Raw genomic sequence first — 6,149 nt, 5'->3', positions numbered from 1 at the left:
TAATGGCCCTGCTTTAAGTGGTTTGCTGCTCCCACAGCTCACCACGCTGTCTCTGCCTCTGCCACCATCTTGGATCTCCCCAAATACCTTTTTAAATAGGAGGCCTAAGGTCAACTTACACCCAATGGCAAGTAAACATTGCACCCTAAGTCTCACCAGAACCAGAAAACAAGCCTCTGTAGAATCCAGCTGCCCGAGATGACTTCTCAACCTAGCTTCCAGCTCCAATGAAGACACTGTTGTTGTTGATTGTGGTCGAGATGAGCATGACTCATAGCAACCCTATGAACCATAGGCCTGAAGCCTTTTTATAACTATTGTCGTTTCTTCAGGTTCATAGATTTTCCAGGGGCATATGGTTTAGGAAATGGATGCCACTCCTGCTTCCAAACCAGTCTTAAACTGGGAGCTCCACTGGACACTATCTACCATGGGCAGCCATTATGGCATTTGACCCCCAATAATACAAGGTTCAGTGTCACAGCAAACCCAGATTATCTCAATACAGCAAATTGACAGAAGAGTGCTGTACCACTTAGAAGGATGTTCCTCCAAAATAATAACACTTGGCCCTTGGGCCCAAATGACATTTAAATACAAGGGCCCTCAATGAGGGCCCTTGTAAACAAAGATGAACAAAAGGCCTGAATAGAGCCAAATTAGAACCACAAAGTGTTAAGGCTCAAAGGGACCTCAGAGATATATTACTGCAGTGGATCTAAAAAAAAAATGGTCTTCCTAGAGGCCTTGCTAGAACATCAACTCCATTTCTAGAGTTTTTATTCCACACGATCACACGATTTGCAGTGGGGCTTCAGCAGTGTGCAATTCATTCTCTGTACTTGGGGTTGTGTGTGTGTGTGTGTGTGTGTGTGTGTGTGTGTTAAAGAGAATATTATATTGGTGAAAATATATACAGCAAAACAGGTTCCTGCACAACAATTTCTTCCCATATTGTTCACTGATATTGTTCACGGTTGATTTTCCACCCCTCTACGAACTTTTGCTGTTAGAAATCGATCAAAATGCAATCAAGATGCATTAATAATAATGGGTGACTGGAATGCAAAAGTTGGAAATAGGAAGTAAAGATCAGTAGTCGGAAAACATGGACTTGATGACAGAAATGAGGATGGAGACAGAATGATAGAATTCTGTACAATCAATCACCTATTCATTGCAAATACTTTTTATAAGAAACACACATGCAGGCTATACACATGGATTTCACCTGATGGTATGCATAAGAATCAAATAAATTACATCTCTGGAAAGAATCACAGGAGATGCTCAATATCAGCTGTGAAAACCAGACCAGGTGCTGATTGTGGAACAGACCACAAGCTACTCATATGTGAGTTCAAACTGAAGTTGAAGAAAAGAAAAGAAAATCCTCAGGCACCAAAATTTGACCTCGAGTCTATCCCACTTGAATTTTAAAACCGTCTCAGGAACAGGTTTGAGGCCTTGAACACCAATGAGCAAAGACTAGGTGAGCTGTGGTAGAATATCCAGAATATTATCCATGAGGAATGCAAAAGGTCACTACAGAGGCAGAGAAGGAAGAAAAGGGCAAGATGGATGTAAGAAGAAACTCTGAATATTGCACTAGAGTGTGGAGAAGCCAAAGCAAAAGGAAAAAAAAATAAAGTAAGGAGTTGAACAGAAGATTTCAAAAAGCAGTGTGGGAAGACAAAACAAAGTATTATAATGAAATGTGCAAAGAGCTGGAGTCAGAAAATTAAAAGGTTTAACTCGCTCCACATTTTTTTTATGCCCAAGTCTTTTTTTTTTAATAAGTGTATTTGTTGCATATTTCTTAGAAAAGTAAGAAAAAAATGGACAGGACTCAAGTATCAGGCAGCAGGCACTACTGAGTCGACTATGGTCATGACCACAGTGGTCACTATGCAGTAACCTAAACCCAGGAGGCACTTAGGGTTGGAGGAATGTTTTCATTGGTGTTTGGAAGCTGGAGAGGCATCCACTTCCTAAACATCATGCATCTGGAAACTCTGTGAACTTTGATAAATGTCAATAGTTGTAGAGGGGCTTCAGGCCTTTGGTTATCATAGGGTTGCTATGAGTCATGCTTGATTCGAAGGCAATCAACAACATCAGCAAAGGTGGGTAATTAGTATACATGCGTACAGGTGTAGAACACCTTGGGGAGGTATTATGAGCCCTGGGTAGTAGTAGTATGGGTGACTTTTTAACGGCTGTGTGTGGTTAACTTTCCACAATGAAGATATGTAAGGTACTGTGGAATCAGGAGATCCCGTTAATTCCTTTTTTCAAGGCCAGCCTCCTTACTGCATACATGTGTGGAGCTGCTGTTCTGTGCAGTATCATGAGAATGGTCATCTACCAGGCTGGAGGGCTGGATGCTGAGCTCACTGCCTTTGAGAGGGCTGTGGTGATGGGGTGGGCGGGGCACTGACCTGGCTCTTCGGCGGGAGGACCATATTATCGTAGGGTCCCACGATGCTGCTGGGGAACTTGCTGAAGATGATGGGTTTCTTGGGCACGGGCACATGTTGCTCTTTGCAGTGGTCCACATAGTTCATGCCCACACACGCCACCTTGTCTGGCCGAGTAACTGGGGACAGGAAGGTCACCTCTGACCGCCACAGAACTGCCAGTGCAGCATTCTGGGCTCTTCTCGCTACTGAGAGGGCAGCCTCTCTCTGCTCCAGGAATTCAGTCATCGTCTTTGGAAGTGAAGCATCAAAGGCATTAAGGTCGATGACTCCCTGGTCATTCCCTGACTCAAGGACCAGGTGAGGTCCTGCCAGTTGAGGGGCCTAGAAATGAACCAGTCTCATGTTTCTGGAGGGTTGGAAGGTCCTCTGAGCCTGAAGAAGAACTGTGAAGAACCTCCTTCTACCAGAGACGAATATCAGGACCTGGCAGCAGTCCCGCGCCATCGGGCAGAGTTGGAGCAGGCAGGCAGGGCCGGAGTGCCGGGCTGAAGGTTGGCAGCCTCCGGGCACCGACAACCTAGGACCACGGCAGCCCAGGATGCACCGCTCCACATTTCTTAAGCTGAAGGAACTGAAGAACAAATTCAAGGCTTGAGTCACATTACTTAAAGATGCTTTGGAGAGAAAATTAAATGATCCAGAAAACATTAAAAGAAGATGAAAGGACTATACAGAGTCACTGTACCAAAAAAAAAATTGGCTGACAGAAGAATTTCATGAAACAATATATGGGGACGAGCCTGTGGAAATGAAAGTTCAAGCTGCACTGAAGGTATTTGCAAAAAGCAAAGCCCCAGAAGTTGATGGCATACCATTTGACATATTTCAACAAATGCACTCACAAGGTTGTGCCAAGAAGTCTAGAGGACAACCACCTGGCCAACTGACAGGAAAAGATCCATGGAATCATTCCAAAGAAAAGTGACCAAACAGAGTGCAGAAATTATTGAACAATATCATATGCAAGTAAGATTCTGCTGAAAATTATCAAAAAAAGGTCTAGACAACACTGGCAATAAGAGAGATGCAAATCAAAACCACAATGAAAGGGAGCTCTGGTGGCCTAGTGGCAAGAAATTGTGCTGCAATCCCAAAGGCACATGGTTTGAATTCACCAGAGGCTCTGCTGGAGAAGAAGGGGCAACCTCTTTCTGTGCCAGTCGGATCCTATGTGATGGCACACAACAAGTAAAAAACAACAACAAAAACCCAAACTGAAGGGAGCTCTGGTGGCCTAGTGGCAAGAAGCTGCACTGCAATCCCAGAGGTATGCAGTTTGAATCCACCTGATCCTTTACTGGAGAAGGAGGGCCAATCTCTTCCTTTACCAGTCAGATCCAATTTGACTGTACACACATAAAAAATAATAAAAAAAATTTTTAAAAACCCAAGCAACCAAACCAAACCAAACCAAATCAAACCAAACAAACAAAAAAAAAAAAACAAAACAAAAAACCCCCACAGTGAGATACCTTCTAATTCCGGTAGCAGTGGCAAAGTTTAACAGGACAACAAGTAATAAATGGAGAGGATAGGAACTCTTATACATTGTTGGTGGGATTGTAAAATGGTATAAACACTCAGGAAGGTAGTTTGGTGCTTCTCCAATAAGCTGAATATAGGAAATTCATATGATCCAGCTATTCCATTGCTTTGAATATACCCCAAGAAAATGAGAATGGAGGCACAGAGATGTGTATAGTCATGTTCACAGCAGTGTTATTCACCATTGTAAGAACATGGAAACAGCACAGATGTCCAACCACAATCGAATGGATTGAGAAATTATGGTACATTCATACAATGGAATACTTTGCAGCATGTAGGAGTAATGATTTTGTAAATTATTACCTAACTTGGGAGGGACTAAAGAGCATTATTCTGAGTTAACCAGCTTAGTCCCAAAAGGACAAATACTGTATAAAATCATCATTGTAGAATTAGTATGAGGATCCAAGGGAGGGGATTGTGAAAGCAGAGGGGTGAGGATGTGCAGCAGCGGGGGATTAATTATGGGGTCACACAATTTGATGGGGGGAGGTGAGGGAAATGGGAAGGATCTGGTGTGGAAAAAATGTATTCAAATTGTATAAATAAACTAATATAAAAAATAATGTAAGATAGAATGTATATTAATGATTGTATAAAACAATGTAATGAAAGATTGTATAAAACACAATGTATATGAATGAAACATACTGTAAAGGTATTATTATATGAAAATCAGTTAAAAAAAGATATATAAAAGACTGGACAGCACATCAACAGAGAACTGATAGATGTGAAGGCTGGGCTTAGAAGAGGTCGTGGCCCTAGGGATATTATAGTCAATGTTAGATGGATCTTGGCTGAAAGCAGGGAGTACCAGAGAAATGCCTAATTGTGTTTCATTGACTATGCAAAGGCATTGGACCGTGTGGATCACAACGAACTGTGGCTGACTCTGAGAAGAATGGGAATCCCAGAACACTTGATTGTGTTTATGCAAAACCTATACTAGGACCAGGAGGCTATCATCAAAACAGAGCAAGGAAGCACTGCATGGTTTAAAATTGGGAGGGGTGTATGCCAAGGTTGTGTCCTACTTCCATATACCTTTTCAATCTGTATGCAGAACAGATTATCTGGGAGGCTGGGCTGTATGAGGAGGAATGTGGCATCAAGATTGGAGGAAAACTCATCAACAACCTGCATTATGCAGATGACACAACCTTGCTTGCTGAAACTGAGGAGGACAGGAAGTGCTTGGGGCAGAAGGTTAAGGACTGCAGCCTTCAAAGAAACAAAGATTCTCACCTTTGGGCTGATTGACAGCTTCATGATAGATGGTAAAGAGACTGAGATTGTTAACAGCTTTAGTTTGCTTGGCTCTACAGTCAACATTCTTGGTACCAGCAGCCAGGAAATAAAAGATTAATTGCATTGGGAAAGTCAGCTGTCGGGGACCTCTCCAGAGTACTGAAGAGCAAAGATATCAGTCTGGAGACTAAGATGCACTTGATCAAGGCTATGGTCTTCACAATTACATGCTATGCATCAGACAGCTGGATATAGTTCTCTTTATACTTTTCCCCCTTTTCTGATTTTTTCTTTTTTTTTCCTTTTTCTGATTTTTTTTATTTTTTATTTTTTAATTATTTTTGTGTGCGTGTACCATCAGATCAGATCTGACTGGTACAGGAGGAGATTGTCCCTCCTTCCCCGGCACAGCATCTGGTAGATTCGAACTGTTCGCCTCTGGGATTGTAGTTGCAGCTCCTTGCCACTAGGACACCAGAGCTCCCCTCCTTTTCTGATTTTTAAAAAGAAATATTTATTTATTGGTTTACTTACAAAGTTCATATACATTGTTTTTCACACCTCTTTATATTTTTGCTTAGTAATTTTATCATCCCCCAATGATTTCTGACTGGAAACAACCTATTATTTATGGTGGTTGCCACATGGTGATTTTCTAATTCCATCATCACTTTCACATTTATTAGACTGAAGACTGTTGTAAAATCTTTTCTTTCTCCACCATTTGTGTGTGTGCTTAGATGTTATTAGGTTGAACTGTGTTCCTCAAATGATATGTTGAAATCCCAACTCCTGTGCATATGATTGTGACCTTGTTTAAAAAAATAGAGTTGTTTTTAGTTTTAGGTTTTGGGTTTTCTTTTTCCT

At 41.7% G+C, this 6,149-nt stretch overlaps 1 pseudogene; it reads right to left on the bottom strand.

Annotated features, from left to right (window-relative positions):
• Positions 1–2,393: 2,393 nt before the first annotated feature.
• Positions 2,394–2,927, bottom strand: LOC102871751 (annotated as a pseudogene).
• Between the last annotated feature and the right edge of the window lie 3,222 nt (positions 2,928–6,149).

The sequence above is a fragment of the Elephantulus edwardii genome, unplaced genomic scaffold (genome assembly GCF_000299155.1).
Source record: "Elephantulus edwardii isolate Elephantulus edwardi_28Jun2011 unplaced genomic scaffold, EleEdw1.0 scaffold00061, whole genome shotgun sequence".
In the NCBI taxonomy this organism is placed as follows: domain Eukaryota; kingdom Metazoa; phylum Chordata; class Mammalia; order Macroscelidea; family Macroscelididae; genus Elephantulus; species Elephantulus edwardii.
This window is presented reverse-complemented; position numbering and strand designations above follow the sequence as displayed.